The sequence below is a fragment of the Marmota marmota genome, unplaced genomic scaffold (genome assembly GCF_001458135.2).
Source record: "Marmota marmota marmota unplaced genomic scaffold, marMar, whole genome shotgun sequence".
NCBI classification, from domain to species: Eukaryota; Metazoa; Chordata; class Mammalia; order Rodentia; family Sciuridae; genus Marmota; species Marmota marmota.
In genome coordinates, this window is record NW_026000079.1 from 996,874 (window position 1) to 1,013,558 (window position 16,685).

At 48.2% G+C, this 16,685-nt stretch overlaps 1 pseudogene; it reads right to left on the reverse strand.

Moving 5' to 3' along the window:
• Positions 1-12,640: 12,640 nt before the first annotated feature.
• Positions 12,641-14,755, reverse strand: LOC107156587 (annotated as a pseudogene).
• Positions 14,756-16,685: the final 1,930 nt, after the last annotated feature.

Consider the following 16,685-nt stretch of genomic DNA (forward strand, 5'->3'; position numbering starts at 1 on the left):
CCAAAATAAATAAATAAATAAATAAATAAGCTAGGGCTGATCATGGTGACCAACACATGTAATCCCAGCTACTCAGGCAGCTGAGGTAGAAGGATGCCAGGCAAATTCAAGGTCACCCTGTAAAAACAGTGGGTTGGGATGCACTTCAGCAGTAGAGTGCCCCTGGATTCAATCGCTAGTACCACATACAAAAAAAAAAGAAAAAAAAAAGCCTGGAGAACAAGATGTCCACAGAGGCCTTGACATTTTTTTCTTTTTATTTTTTATTAGAGCTTTATAGTTATACATAGTAGTATAGAAATTGATTTCAGTTCATGACCCTCCCTTCTCCCCCATTGCTCTCCCCTCTCCCACTCTCCTTCCTCTGCCCTACTCGACTTCCTTTCCCTCATCTATTAATTCATATTCGATTGGCTCTTTTTGTTATCCTATTCTTCTCTCCCTCTTCCCTTGGTCTTAGTCTACCTTCCTCATATGAGAGAACACATTTGACCTTTGAGTTTCTGAGTTGGCTTATTTCACTTAACATGATGTTCTCCATTTCCATCCATTTACCAGCAAAATGCCATCATTTCATTCTTTTTTATGGCTGATTAGAATTCCAGTATATGTATACACCACGATTTCTTAATCCACTCATCTAATGTCAGGCATCTGGGTTGATTCCAACATTTAGCTGTTGTGAACTGTGCTGGTAGAAACACTGAGGTGGCTGTATCGAGACAGTGTGCTGAATTTAGATCTTTTGGGAGATCCACCAAGGAGCGAGATAGCTGGATCATGTGGTGGTTCCATCGCTAGTTTTTGAGGAAACTCCATACTGCTTTTCAGAGTGTTGAACTAGTTTGCAGTCCCACCAAAAATGTACAAGTGAACCCTTTTCTCCACATCCTCACCAGCATTTGTTATTGTTCATATTCTTATGTCATTGTGACTGGAGAGAGAGGAAATTTTAGTGTAGTTTTGATTTGCATTTTCCTGATGCCAAAGATGTTGAGCATTTTTTCATATATTTGCAGGCCATTTGCATTTCTTCTATTGAGAAGTTTGTTTGGTTCTTTTGCCCATTATTGATTGGGTTCTGTGTGTGCGTGCATGTGTGCATGTATGTGTGTATGTGTGTCTCTCTCTCTGTGTGTTTGTGTGTGTCAAGATTTTTTAGTTCCTTTTATTCCTGGGTACTAGTCCCCCATCAGAGGAGCAGCTGGCCAAGATTTTCCCCCATTCTGTAGTCTGTCTTTATTCTCTTGTTCCATTAGCTGTGCAGAAACTTTTTAGTTTGATAGCCCCCCACTTATTGACTCCTGGTGTTATATCTGGTGCCTTGGGGTCTTGTGAGGGAAGCTGGTGTCAGCGTGTTTATGATGGAGTGTCGACTCCATGTTTCCTTCCAGCAGTCATAAAGTTTCTGGTGTCATTCCTGAGACTTTCAGCCATTTCAGTTTCAGTTTTGTGCAGGATGAGGACAGGAGTCTAGTTTCATTTTCTACATAAAGCTAACCAATTTTCCTGCACCATTTGTTTAAAAGGCTGTCTTTTCTCCAAGATATACTTTTGGCCCCTTTGTCAAATGTCAGACAGAACTAGGCAGATGATTTGTCTCTGTGTCCTCTGTGGTGTTCCATGGGTCTTGGTGTCTGTTTTGATGCCAATGCCATGCTCTTTGTGTTCCCACAGCTCTGTGGCATAATTTCAGATCTGGTATTGCCACAGGCCCCTGATCATCTCAATCCTCACCTTAGGGCCCTTGTGCCCCTGGCTTCCCCGATCATTGTCACCTTCCAGTGCCAAGCCCTGCCTCTCCACCCACTGCCCCTGCTGGGCCTCAGCCCCTGTCCTCCACTCTACCAGAGTCTCCACTGGGCCCACAACCACGTGCCAGGGCTGCACTGGTCACCTCGGCTCTCATAGACTGCTGTTCCCAGTCTCAGTCAATAGTCCCATCCAGACCCTGGCCTTGCCCTGGGCTCCTTCCTCTGCTGACCCCAGGGCAGTTGATCAAACACCTGATCAATCAGATCCATCACTCAGCACCTCAGATGCTTATTTTATTATTTTATTGTCCAAAAATCCTGGTGGAAAGGCAGAGTGAATCCAGCATCAGCTGTTCCTGGCACTTAGTGGTGAGGTCAAGGAAGCAGAGCTCCTAAGCCATGGCTTGTTCTCAGCTCTCCCCTGTTTTGTGGAACTGACCCCTACCTCACCCTCTCCCTGGCCCAGCCCAGGATGTGCCCTGGATGCTTTCCTGCTGCCCACTCCCCCTCCTCACCCTCTACTGCCTGTGCCGGGTTCCTTTCTGTGCACCATGGCACTTGGGGAGGAAGGTGAACTCTTCTCCCACCTGAAGGCACCATCCATTATTAGCAGTGGGATCTGGCACTGCTGTGCTGTGTGTGGGCGAGGTTGCAGTGGGACCAGCTGGTTGACCTCAACCTTCACAAGTTTCCTCCAACCTTCCTGATCCCACTTTCCCTGGTCATCGTCTACTCTGGAGTCGACTTCCTCTGATATGAGTCAGTCCTCCCTTTCTCCTGAGAATGACTGTAGGACACAGCTTTTTCTCTCCTCTATTAACCTATTAATATCATCTTACAGTCAAACCAGATGGAGAACTATTGGTAAGTGAGGACCTCCCATTAGCCCTTCATCCAGTGGCCCCTCTGCTCCCCCAGCTGAGATGCCTCTTGGCCACCTGCTGCCCTCTCCTTGTTCCTCTGTCCCCTCAGAAGCCATGTTAAAAGGGTTTGGATGTTGGGTCACTCCACTGTGGATACAAAGCCTCTGGTTTTCCTGTGGATTTTATGAGACCTCTCACCCAATTCTGTTTTCTTCTCAGCCTCATTTTCTTCTCTCCCATTCTTACTGTCTATGTGAGTATTATATGCCTGACAGAGATACTGACTTACAATTTTCTTTTTTGCTGTGTCTTTCCCTGGCCTTGGCATTAGTGGAATCCTGGCCTTGGGATCTGAGTTGGGAAGTGTTCCCCTTCTTCAATCTTTGGGAAGAGTTGGAGATAGATGGTACTACTTCCTCCCTTATATTCATAGTGTTACCAGTGAAATCATCTGGTCCATGCTCCTTATTCATTATTGATCTATGCAGACTTTCTATCTCTTTGTGATTCAGCTTCAGTAGTTTGTATGTTACTAGAATTTATCCGTTCCTTCTTGGTTATCAGATAATTGTTCATAATTTTTTATCATGCAGGCACACCCACAGAGCCCTCCAGTGTGGCCTCAGACAAGTTACTTCCTGTCACCCTGATACACAGAGTGAAGCCCCTGGCAGGCTGTCCTCCCCTGATAAGAGGGAAAGGGGAGAGGATCAGGGTGGAGACCACCAGATCAGATGTTTCTGACCCCAGGGCAAATGATGTCACTGAGAAAACCAGTGGTAGCTGATAAGGATTGAAAGGGGGGTCAAAAGCCCCCAAATTTAGCATAAATAATAGAGCTGATGAGCAGGGATTCAGCCAGCTGAAACAAGGATGCACTCGGGCTGGAGAGCCTGATGAGGACCTGACATCACATCACTTGTCACTGTTCCTGAGCCTCTGCATGATCCTCACCACTCTCAAACTCTACCACCTCATCTGGACCTTGGTGAGAGCTGCAACTTCTCCCTACAACCCTCTCCTCAACCAGTCATCCATGCCTTGGTTCCAGACCTGGTCACTGCAGTCTGAGTGAGTGTCCATCTGCTGGACATAAAGCTTAAGGCTTGAGACTTTTGAACTCAGCATGTACAGGGAATGTCTGTCACTAGCCTGTCATGATTAAGGGTTCTGCAGAGCTTAGAATTAATCTAGAATTGAATACTATGAATTGACTATGCCTATTGCAGTGCCTAGCATTAAGGATCGTCGTTTTCTTGACTAAGAACCTATAAAGAGAAATTGTATTGAGTAATTTGAGTGAATAGAGCATTAAAAGGGGCAGAAGCACGTGGACATTCTTTATTTCTCCCCTCGACTGCACACGTCACAATTTTGCCCCCTCACATCACTTTGCCCATCCACTTCCTAGCTGAGGTCCCCTGTGCCCTTCTCATTCTTCTTGTTTCTCCCCACACAGGCCCTTACTGAAAGGCTCCACGTACATGGTCCACTCAGGGCCTGTGGTTTCCTAACTACTGATTTCTCTGAGATCCTCTCTCTGAAAACATTTCTCCTCCTCTTTACTTTTCCATCCTCACTGTCTCAGTGGATATGTCTTCGCTATCTGAACTCAGCCTGGAGCTAGCACAGGAGGACAAGCACTGCTATGGCTTGAAGAATGTCCCCTCCAAAACTCAGGCATTGCCAATGTGATGGTGTCAGGAGGTGGGCCCTTTAACAGGGGCTTGGGCATGAGGGCTCCTCCCTGGGGAATGGGATTAAGGCGTCATGCAGTGTCCTGCCTCTTGCTCTAGTGGGACTTAGCCTCCTTCCACGTAAGGACACAGCATCCCCCCAGGTGAGAGGGCTGTACCAACCAGATCTGCTGGCACCTTGATCCTGACTCCTCAGGTCCCATGAATGTGGATGTAAATAAAGACAGGTGTGCCGTTCCATGAGCAGCATTTGGGAAGTAGCTTTACTCTGTGAGACTGGGCAACCCAACAGTAACCATTATTGGGTTGAGGAGCCCCCAAATGTGGGTGATACAAAGTCCTGTGTGAAGGTCACTGATGGGCCCCTGTGCCCACGGCAATGAGACTTAGCCCTGGGATAAGTCCCACAAGGTTCAGGATAGGGGGAGTCTGATCCATGGACACATGGGGCCTGTTCACCCTGGTCCTGCTGAATCCCCGCAGCAGAAGCGTCCCAGACGGCTACATCATCTTCACACCCATCCCAGTCTACAAAGCCCTGCACCTGTGAGAGGTCCTGGGTACCATGGTTACCTTTCCATTTCACAGATGAGAAAACTGCATTTTCAAAGCATGAAATTGGTAAACACAAGGTCTGGAAAGTTCTTAAGTGTTACAGCCAGAACTAGGCCCAGGCCTCCCATCTCCCTGTCCAACGGTTTTCCCAGATCCAAGCTCCCCTCTCAGGGAAGTGAATCTTCCACATTAACAAGGCATATGAAACACCTGGTTCAAGCCCTAGATTGGCCAAGTGTCAGGAGCTTGACCTTCGACAATTGATGTCACTTCTCTAAATTCGGTTTCCTCATCTGTAAAGTGGGGGCAATTGTTCTACCTCATTAGAAAATATTCCTAAAGTGTCTGTTCCCCTTCATGTTGCTCTTGAGCCCTCTCCTGGTCCCCCTTCCCAGGTCACCTTCCTGGCTTCTGCACCCCCCAGTAGTCCCTGCACAGCCACATCTTCATAATCCTATTCGCAGGGCCCTGTTTTCCTCCAAGACCCTTCACCTCTCAGAGGGAAACTCTGACAAGCCATGCTGAGCCACAGGAAGGTCAGGCCAGCGCCAGGAAGCACCTCCCCCTCCACACCGCCCCCAGCGACAGGACTGAGGCCTGTGGCTGCATCTCAGCACGCACACACTGCTGCCTCCGCTGGTCTTCTAGCTGCCAGGAGACCTTCCCCAGCTATGAGCCACGGCCTCCCCCGGCACAGGGAACACTGTCCTGCCAGGAGTCTCACAGTCTGCTTTCACAAGGTCTTTTCATCTCAGTCTTGTCCACTGTCCCAACTCCATTTCCTTTTAAACCTGGAGCAGCCCCCAGGGGTGAAGATAATGCTCTGCTTTATGCATATGCCCCATTCCCACCCAGGGCTCGTGCCCAACCTCAGTGTCAGTGACACTCACACCCCAGCCACATCACAGACACCATTCTACTGGGCTCCCTGGCTTCTGCAGCAGGTCATTTGTAGAGAAGTGGAAGACCAGCCACGCAGACTTCCTGAGTGGTTCTCTTCTCTACAGTTCTCAGCGTCTCTCACTGTGCAGTGTGGGTGCTCAGACCTAACCCAATACCACCTCTCTCCACCCAAGGGCCTCAGGCCACAGCTACTCTCCCCCAGGAAACACTGTGGCTCTGCAGACTTCAATCTGCAGCCCCCAGAACGTGCCCACAGTCTACTGGGGTTCCTCCTGATTGGGCCCCTCCTAATGCATCACCTACGCTCAAGAACAAGACCAGCAGCTTTCAGCTCAACCACATACACAACCTGGACAGGTTTCTATTTAGCAGATACGCACTGAGCACCCCAGTGCCTTCAATAGCCCACCAGGGGCTGTTCATTGGGGGGGGGGATCTTATGGGAGTCCATCCCATCCCCTGTGGACCTCAGAAAAACCCCCCATCATCCTGCACCCTGCCCACCTGCTCCCCTACCTGAGGTCCAAATGCAGGGTCTATTGCTCAGCCCAGTCCCCACTTTGCCTCTGAAGACGTGGAAGTATAACGTGTGCTCAAGAAAACACAGCAGTAATGCCATATAGACTGGGCAGGTTTCCTATTCAGCAAATATTTGCTAAGCACATCTGCGCCTTAATACTAGCTGGGCCATTCTATCTGATCCCGATCACCATCTGCTGCAGTCAGGGCCTGAGGCGACTGCCTGGCAACACAACCTTATATCACCTCCTCTGACAGACACCTAGCCCACCTGCCTAATGTGAGGGTGCCTGAGGGCAGACCCAAGATGGTACAGTTTGGCTCCCTCACTGAGTCCTCTGGCCAGCCATTTTCAGTATGCAGCCAAGCACCCTGACATCAGCACCTTGACATCAGCACCTTGATTCAGCATATGTACTCAAGGTCATGGACACCTTCTTACCAGCATGTGCTCTTGTGTAACCTATCGACAATGTGCCTTTCCTTTGGCCTGAATATTTTAAAAGGCCTATGAAAAGACAGGGAGCTGGGGGCGGCTGCTGCCTCCAAATAAAACATGTCTACTGTGCCAGCTGTGCCTCGCATCTTCTTCCACCTGCTGGGACCCTGAGTCTGTTTCCCAGGGTCCAAGCCTCAGCCTGACACTGGTCCACCTGCTTAAGACCCACAACAAAAGTGAGACAGAGGAAAGAAATAACAACTCGAATTAGTGACACTAGTGAGACCCAAAAATAAGTATGAGGTAAGAGTTACAAACCACAGGGCCCCTAGGTCCATCCCTGCCCCCACCTGTCTCTCAGGTGTGAGCTCCTGCTGCCCAGTGTGTACTGATGTGCAGGTAACCATTTGGCAGCTGGCTTTTCTGGAGCAAAAAAAAAACTGGTTTCTGACGTTTTCCAATTTCTGTGGGACTCATACCCCAACCATGGCTGATTTCAAACTACCAACATCATGACCCTGAACACAGAATTGGGAAAAGATGCACAAAACCTGCTCACAAATCACACCAACTGTCTCCAGCACTCACAGCTGGGAAGGAAAACTCATGTTTCAATACATAGGACACATTTTACACACAGCATGTCCCCTGGACACCAGCCAACTATCTCATGGGGGCAGGGGGCGGGGGAGAGAAAGTATGCTCCAAAGAGGGAGGAAAACTTCTGAGAGATAGAATGTTGCTCTCCAATATGGCAGCACCCTAAGGTCTTCAAAAGAATGATTTTCATTGCACTGGATTTCCACCTTAAAATCTAACTCTTCCCTGCAGTAACTAACCATAGATGAGGTTTAGTTACTGCCCACTCGCCCTCTGCCTTCACTAAGAAATAAACAGGCCAGACTCATGCGAGGTCCCCACCATCTATCTCCACACAGGAAAGCACAGGTGACATTTCCTTTGGGACCTCAGCATGCCTGGGAGGCCTGACTTGGGATCCTGATAAACATTGATTCTATTCCTGCTCCTGTCACCAAGCTGGTAATGGCTTGCTGGTCCTCAGTGGCCTCCTCTGCGAGCTGAGGTTAGACCTCATTTTCGGGTCTGCTGAACCAGACTAAATAGGTATTAAATAGATATGGTGGAAAAGCAGATAGCACAGTACAATACAGAACAGTGCTCCGCCTCCTCGAGACGCAGGCAAGACTCCTCACAGGACTGGGCCCAAAGACAAAGTACAGTGTCTGTCACCTCGATTTCCAGAGTGGACTTCCCAGACATTTGGTTTACCTCTCAAATTCATTTCTTTGCCATTCACAACAAAAGATGAGACAGAGGAAAAAATAACAACTCAAACTGTGAAATGATTCTACTACTTCCCCTCCTTCCAGTCCCCCAGGGACAGACAAAGTCAGGCAATTTCGCCACCTAGTGGCTACACTAGAATTGCCCAAAAGAAATAGCCAGGTGAGATCCTATTTAAAAAATAAAATAAAGAGTTGGGGGATGTTGCTCAGCAGTAAAGTGCTCCTGGGGTAAATCCCCAATACCCTAAAGAAGAAAGACATCAAGAAGTACCTACTGCCTTTCACATCGTTCTTGACCCTCCAGTCCCCCTTTCCCAGATTCTGATAAATTAGACCTTTCTACACCAAAATACACGTGAAGAGCCACAGAGACAAAGCCACAAACTTATGGCCATCTGATAGTTGACAAAGGGACTAAAAATATATTTTGGAGAAAAGACAGCCTTTTTAACAGATAACACTGGGAGAACTGGATAGCTATATGTAGAAAAGTGAAATCACACCCCTGTCTTTCACCCCATTCATTCCACACACTTTCAAATTGAAATGGCTCAAAGTCTTAGGAATTAGACCAGAACCCTTACAACTGTTTGAAGAAAACACAGGATCGCCTGGCACGCTGAGAGGCGCAGGAGGCTGAGGCAGGGGGATCTGGAGTTCAAAGTCAGCCTCAGCAAAAGCACGGCTCTAAGCAACTCAGTGAGACCCTGTCTCTAAATAAAACACAAAATAGGCTGGGAAGGTGGCTCAGTGGTCGAGTGCCCCAGCATCCCCCCCCCCAAAAAAAAAAAAAAGAAATAAAACCTATATGTGCCGGCACCAACGTCCTCAACAACCCTTAAGGCACAAGAAACAAAACCAACAATCAGTAAGTGGGATGCCATTAAACTAAAAAGGTTCTGCATAGACAAGGAAATAAGAGTATGAGGGGAGAGTCTACAGAATGGGAGATAATCTTGGCCAGCTACTCCTCCAATAGGGGATATTAATATCCCCTATTTCCCTAATTTCCCTCTAATTTCCCCCAAGACCCTTCATCCCTGAAAGGGAGATTCTCAAAATCTCCATACTTCAAGGCAAACCTCTAAATGTTTACAATATTTAATAAGAGACTCACTGTGTTGATCTTGGTGAAGTCAAGAATAACATTAAAAATAGAACCCCAAGGGCTGGGCTGTGGCTCAGCACTCACCTAACATATGCGAGGCCCTGGGTTCAGTCCTCAGCACCACATAAAAATAAATAAATAAAATAAAGGTAGTGTATCCAACTACAACTAAGAAATTAATATTTTTTAAAAAATAGAATCCCAAGCCTATGACAAAAGACATTACATTGAATTTTTGGATAGTACATTTTATATAACTTTACATTTTTATAATTATAAAACTATTAATATATTATTGCATATCATATCATAACATCATATGATGAAAGACTTTTCTAATAGATTGTCCTTGCTATGGGACCCTGGCTGGACCTGCAAACCAAGATTTTTTCCTCCCATAATGAGCTCTCCTCCCAGCAGCAAGGAGAATAGTTGGACAAGGACCCTGGGATGTTGGGTGCTAGGACAATTCCTGCATGTTCAGGAACACCCCGAAACTTCCCGACCCAACTGAAAATACCTGTCTGCGGGGCGGCTTGTTCACGACTCTGATCCTGGGGCTGGACTCTTCCTGACCAGCAGGGCTTCTGTGCTGTCCAGTGCCTTTTAGGCTAGAAGATGGATGAGCTGGTTCCACAGGCAGCTGCCCTGGGAAAGACTGGGTCACACCCGAGGCATAACCACGTCTGCAAGAAATTTTTTAACAATTCTTTGAGTGACCCTGGACAGCGTACTGGTCAGCTTGCCTATGAGCTCATGTGCTTGTGGTTTAGTAACCAAGGCCCCACACACATGCTCCATGAAGTCACTAGCGGATGCTCAACAGATATTCACACATATTCTTCTTTAAACTGGAATCCTTTACCTGGATTTGTAACTTCAGTTTCAAAATTGCTGGCTGCTGCAGGGCATGAGGGCACATACCTGTCATCCCCCATCCCTGGGGGTGGGGGGCCTGAGGCAGGAGGATTGCCAAATTCAAAGCCAGCCTCAGGAACTTAAGGAAACCCTGTCTTAAAATGAAAAATAAAAAGGACTGTGGGGTGTGGAGATGTGGGGATGTGGTTCTGTGGTTAAGTGCCCCTGGAACAAAAAAAAAAAAAAAAGAAAAAGAAAAGAAATGCCGGCTGCTTTGCTACTAGACCAGAGCCACCGGCACCCGCTGTAGATCTGCATTTTCCTAATTCTCCTTACCAAAAACTAAAATAAAATAAAACTAGGAACAGGAAACACCTGATAGACATCACTGTTCCTCCAGCTAGCTCCTGTCTACAGCCACTGTAACCCATTTACATTGAAAGAATCAAATACAAATGTGTACTTTAATGTACTTGCCTATTCACATTGTGAATTCTTTTTTTTTTTGGAAAACTTCCACGATGTTTTACTACCAAACTTACGCAAGTTAAGGTTAACTCTTTAACCCAGCTAACAGCAAAAACCAAATCTCCATGGAAATCCATACCTGTAGAGATTTTCCTTTAAAAAAAATGTATCTGCATATTTTACAAATATGTGAAATTCTCCAATGTTGCAGGAAAAAAATTCCAAGTGATGCCAATCCATATTAGAAGAATCTGGCAATCCGTCCCCACGTGAAAAGAAAAAATAGAACCATCTTCTCCCACAATCAGGAAACTGATCCTTAGCCTGGGGGTCACATTCCTTGAAACTTGCAAAAGGTCCTAGAGCTTCCTCCAGGAAATGGCCTGAAGGCTCCCGCAGAGATGAAGTGGCCTTTTCTAAGCCAAACCACCAAAGACCCTGTAATTTAAAGTCTAACCTATTACCTAAAAATGCTCACAGAAAGCACCAAAAAGGTGCATCTCTTCCCTCCTGTAAGAGATTGGAGAGGACAAAATATTTTTTTAATTTGTTCTAATTAGTTGTTCTTGACAGTAGAATGCATTTTGACACCTCATACGTAATTGGAGTACAACTTCTCATTCTCCAGGTAATTCTACATGATGTAGAATTAAATCAACATAGGCGCATGGGGTGATAATGTGCAATTCATTATGCTGCCCTTCCTACCCCATACTCTCTCCCCTCCCTTTACTCTCCTCTGTCTAATCCAAAGTACCTCTCTACTATACCCTCCATTGTGAATTAGCATCCACATATCAGAGAAAACATTCAGCCTTTGGTTCTTTAGGACTGGCTAATTCCAATTAGCATGGTGGACTCCAGTTCTACCCACTTACCCGCAAATGCCATAATTTCATTCTTCTTTAAGACTGAATAATATTCCATCTTGTATACATACCACCGTTTCTTTATCCATTCATCTGTTGAAGGACACCTAGGCTGGGAGTGAAAAAACAGCCTCTACCTCAGAGCAAAGCCTGTCCAAGGAAGGGACATGATCTTTGTCCTTGGAAAGACCCACAGAGCACTCCTAGGCACATTCCCATCCTGCTGAGTTGTTTATTTACAAATAACAGGAGAGATCTGCTGTGCCAGGTATCCCTGGCTCAGTCAGGCTAGGTGGGGACCCATAGCAACCCCCTAGCAGCCACCAATCAGCATGAGACAGGGAAATACCTGGGATGCCAGATGACCCTCCCAGTAGTTTATGGTGTTGGGAAACCATGTAGTTCAGCACGAACACCTCTCTTGGCTTAAACCAATCAGTTCAAAGGAATCCCCCTCTTATATTAACCAATCACCTCTACTCAACTTGTTCCTGCCAGTGAATGTGCTAATCAATGTTAAGAGTTGTTTGATTTTCCTGTGGTATGGAATGATTTGCTGTGTGATGTTGTGACGCATAGAGTACCCCCCAAAACCTATAAAATCTCACTGAACAAAGGACCAGGACTCACTCCCTGGGACCGCTGCGTCGGAAAGAGTTGTGAGTCCAGGCTTGCAATAAAGTCGAGCTTGCAATAAAGACTCTTGTGTGATTGCATCGGATTCAGCTCCTGGAGGTCTATTGGGGTCCCACGAATCTGGCATAACAGAAGAACCCGGTATTGGACCTCATTTGTCTTATGAGAAGTGTGCTTATTTTAGGCTCAGCCACCTTTGCCACCTTGGGTCTTCATCTCACTGTGCCTGGAGGGTTCAAAGGAAGAAATGGTTGGAGTCTATCTCTGATGTCCCTGGCTGGGCTGCCTGGTTCTCTGCTGCTTTATGGAAGCCCTCTCACCTTACATAAGGCACTTAAGAATAAGGACATTTTCACCAGGTGTGGTGGCACTCAGTAATCCTAGCAGCACAGGAGGCTGAGGCAGGAGAATCCAGAGTTCAAAGCCAGCCTCAGCAAAAGCAAGGCACTAAGCAACTCAGTGAGGACCCTGTCTCTAAATAAAACACAGAATAGAGCTGGGGATATGGCTCAGTGATCGAGTGTCCCTGAGTTCAATCCCAGCCTGTCCCCCAAAAAAAGAAGAGGGAAATCTTCAGTGACTTCATACCTGACAAATACTTCAACAGCAGCTTCTCAAAACCACGGCTGTAGAAGAAGGGACACCCCTCCCCCTTGGTGCAAGGTCACAGCTCCTTCCAGTCATGGGCTTCTTACCAGATTTCTGAGCAGCTCATTAGTTTTAGAAAAACGTCTACACCCAAAGAATCCGCTCTACACAGACAGCAGGGATGGATGGGCAGTCTGCTGTACAAGAGGCCGCTTCCTGTCGATGGCACTTCTGAGCAGAAGATCCCCAGAGCAGGAAGACAGGCCTTCAAATTCTGATTCAGCCAAGGCCACACTGCATCAGGAACTCTCCAGCCCCCTCCTTACGTGACTCAGGGGCTTGATGGGCCCAGACAGTGAGCTCAGCATTGAGCAGAAGGACATCCTGATAAACCTCCGTGACCCGGATGAACAAAACCTTGTAAGTCTGTGGACAGCGCTTTATAAATATTTTCCAAACTGGGTGGAGGTGGAACAGGTCTCTAGACGCTAAAGCAGAGCCCATGAGCCTGACTGGGTCCATCACAAGGACCTTGACCCAGGATGACAACCTTCACATCTCTCGCGTCACATGTTTGGGTCCATGTGAAGGCTGGGTGTGGAGGTGGATAAACAATATAATGTCTTCATTCTTCTGCGACAGATCCCATTAGCTCTATAAATCACGGTTTCCCAAACTGTCCGCTGAGGGGAAGAGATTTCTGAACTGAAACCCTCCACAGCCCCCGGCATGAGGCATGGTTTATTTCACTTCTCCTTCTCCAGCACCCCATCCCTTCTGGGTTGTGTCTTGTTTGTATGTTTGTCTTGTTTTTTGTTTTTTTGTTTTTTTTTCTTTTTTGGTACCAGGGGTTGAACTCAGGGGCACTCAACCACAGAGCCACATCCCCAGACCTATTTTGCATTCTATTTAGAGACAGGGTCTCACTGAGTTCTTTTCTGAGGCTGATTTGACCTCGTGATCCTCCTGCCTCAGCCTCCAGAGCTGCTGGGGTTACAGGCCAGTGCCACCACACCAGATCCTCAGCCTTTTAAAAATATTTTATTTAGAGACAGGATCTCACTAAGTTGCTTAGGGCCTCACTAAATTGCTCGAAGCTGGCTTTCAACTTGCAATCCTCCTGCCTCAGCCTCTCAGGCCGCTGGGATTACAGGCGTTCACCATTCACCACCACATCTGGCCTCTGTCTGTTTAAAGACAGGATCTCACTAAGTTAGTGGTCTCAAACTCCTGGGCTCAGGAAATCCTCCCATCTCAGCCTCCTGAGTGGTGAGACTACAGGCATGTGCCACACACCTGGATCATTTAGTTTTTATAACACTTTGATGAGGCCTGTGCCCAAGGTCACACAGGAGGGAGGGGACACCAGGCTCCACCCCCAGAGCCAGGCAGGTGCCCAGCTGTGGGGTTGGAGATAAGGACCTACAGGTGACCTCCACGTTCCAAAGCTCTGCGGTCCATCAGCTCAGGCTGTCTCCAATCTGAGCTGAGAGGCAGGGGTGAGCACCCCACCTACAGAAGAGTAGGCCAGCTCAGAAGGGAAAGGACGTGAAGGTGGAAAGGTGGGTGCCAACCCAGGGTTTGCCGGGAACCTTCTCAGTCCTTCAAAGCAGGCTCCACTTCCAGGGGCTGGAAATCCTCTCCAGGGCTGAGTGCTCCCCACCTGAACCAGCCTCCAGCCCCAGGAAAGCACCTGACTCCCCATCCCCTCCCCTAGGCACCCACCTCCACTTCTCAGGGTCTGTCTCCAGGGGGCTGGGGAGGGAGCGCCCTGACTCTCCTCTCCTTGAGGCAGTTTCAGTTCAGAAATCTCTTCCCTGGATGATCAAGAGCTAAGGTCAGACACACTGGGTTCTCAAGGATCCCCAGTGGGAACCGACCCCATCCCACCCAAGCAATTCTCTCAGCCCCAGCAGAGACTGGAATTTAAGGAGCCAAGCCTTGACCCTCCCACTGCAGGACCCCCTGAGTTCTCTCCTGGGCACATAGCGCCCTGGGACCAGGCCCCCAATCACTGAGTCACACATTCTCACAGTGGAACTTCCGCCCCCAGCTATTGATCTGCCACCCCCTCAGGGACATGCAAGATTCTCCAACTGTGTGTTAGCTGGTGGTATTTTCTATTTTGTTAATTATCTATACATATTGGATTCCTCTGGGGATATCCCGGGGCATCTCACCTGGGCTCCATGTTCCAGGTGTCATTCTCTGGCTCTCACATCTGCCTGCCCTGTGGCTGCTCTGGGAGGGAAACCAAGAGACTCCACACTCCTCCAGAATCACCTGCAGCCTCTGCCCAAGTGTCGCTCAAAGCTGTCTACAGCGCCACCTCGTGGCTGAGGGCCAAACTGCAGGTGGGGTTTCCTGACAGGAGGCCCTCCACCCTCAGGTCACCTCCATGGAACACACCTGTGATGAGTGTGTCACCGGGATATGGCAGATCCCGATCCTGGTGCTTAGTTCTATGGAGAAATGAGAGGGGGAAACCATGATGGTGGTGAGATGCCACATTCTGCATGAGGAAGGCAAGGCCGGGTTGATCAGGGAAGCTGCAGACTGAGGCAGGGAGTCAGCTGACTGACAAGGAGAGGGATATGTCACTGCAGGAGAAGAAGAGGGTCCCTTGCAGCATCTCGGCCTGGTAAGCACAGCACTTACTGCACAGGCGATGGCAGCCTCCGACCCCCGTGTCGTAGAGACCAGCCTCAGGACTCCCCAGATGTAGGTCTCCCTGTAGGTTCAACACCAGAGTCAGTCCCTGACCAGTCACTGTGCAGCCCAAAGCATGGCCTGTAGGGAGGAAGCTCTATCAGAAAGAAACCAGGACTCTCTAGAAAGAACTGGGGTTGTCCCAAGACAGAACAGGGTCACTAGGAGGACAATAGGTATGGAGGAGGCCGGGGGTCCCCACTGACCCCAGAATCAGAAGAAACTCTGATGAGCCCTTCTGAAATCCAGCCCACCAAAGTCACTATGGAGGACAGCAGAGGTGGGAAGAGTCCTGTTGTGGCACTTTTTTTTTTTTAAATCTCAAAAAACAGACTAGGCCTGTTCCATGTGCTCCCTGAGGAACCCCCAAGCCATAGCTAAGTTCCTGTGGCACTGAGCTAACTCCCACCCTGGGACCCGAGGAAGAGCCCAACTCCAGCTGTGGCTCTGCCTTCTTAGTTTCTGGAGACATTCTTCAGGGAATTTGAGTTGTTGCCAGGGCTGTTTCAGTGATGCTAATCAATTTTCAGGCTAACTCCTCCAGGCCATTGTCTGGTGGCCTGTGCCCAAGACAGGAGCCTTGACTCTAATGACTGGGAAATAGGGTCGCCATCTTGGAGAAATGGATGAGTAAAAGTGAAATCTAGACATCATCAGAGGCCTTCAACTAGCAAACCTTGGAGTCCCCTAATGCTGACTCCACACCAGTTGGCTGGTGTTTCCCATGAGGCTGGATGTACCCCAGGTCCCTTTGTGGGGCATATGATTATGCCTTCTCAGAGGCTCACTTCAAAGGTCATTTCCCAAGGTCATAGAGATGATGCTGATGGGCATCCCCACCTACTCACCCTCTGATATTCCAACATCCCCGAAGAACAAGAGCAAAACCTCGGAAATGAAAACGGCCTATGAAGGCTATCCTCAGGGGCCACTTCAAAGGGATCTGCCACTTTTCCTGGGGATAAAACGATTTGTGGCCTGTGGAGGCGCTGCTTCCTTCATAACTGAGTTATCAGTGGCCTCCTGGGGCTTCCCTGGATCCAGGCAGGATTTTGAGACAACCTGAATCTTCGCCTAGTATTTCAAGACTGCCACTTATAGGGAACAGTACATAGGGGATGCTGGCCAGGGGGCGGGGGATGGGGGGGGAGACGGGGTGATGGAGACCTGAAGGAAGTTGTTTTCACTCTGCAGATACCTCCCCTGGTTTTCTTTAAACCCCACCCAGGCTGCACATATCTGGGGACTGTGTGACAGTCCGTCCTGCAGGCCAGCTCCTTCCAGCACTGCCTGTGCCCAGCCAGGGCAAGCCAAAGACCAGGGAGGCCAGTCTCTCACTCACAGACCTCTGGATCCAGGTTCTTTTTCCTTTACTTTGTATCTTCCTTTTTTTTTTTTTTTTTTTTTTAATA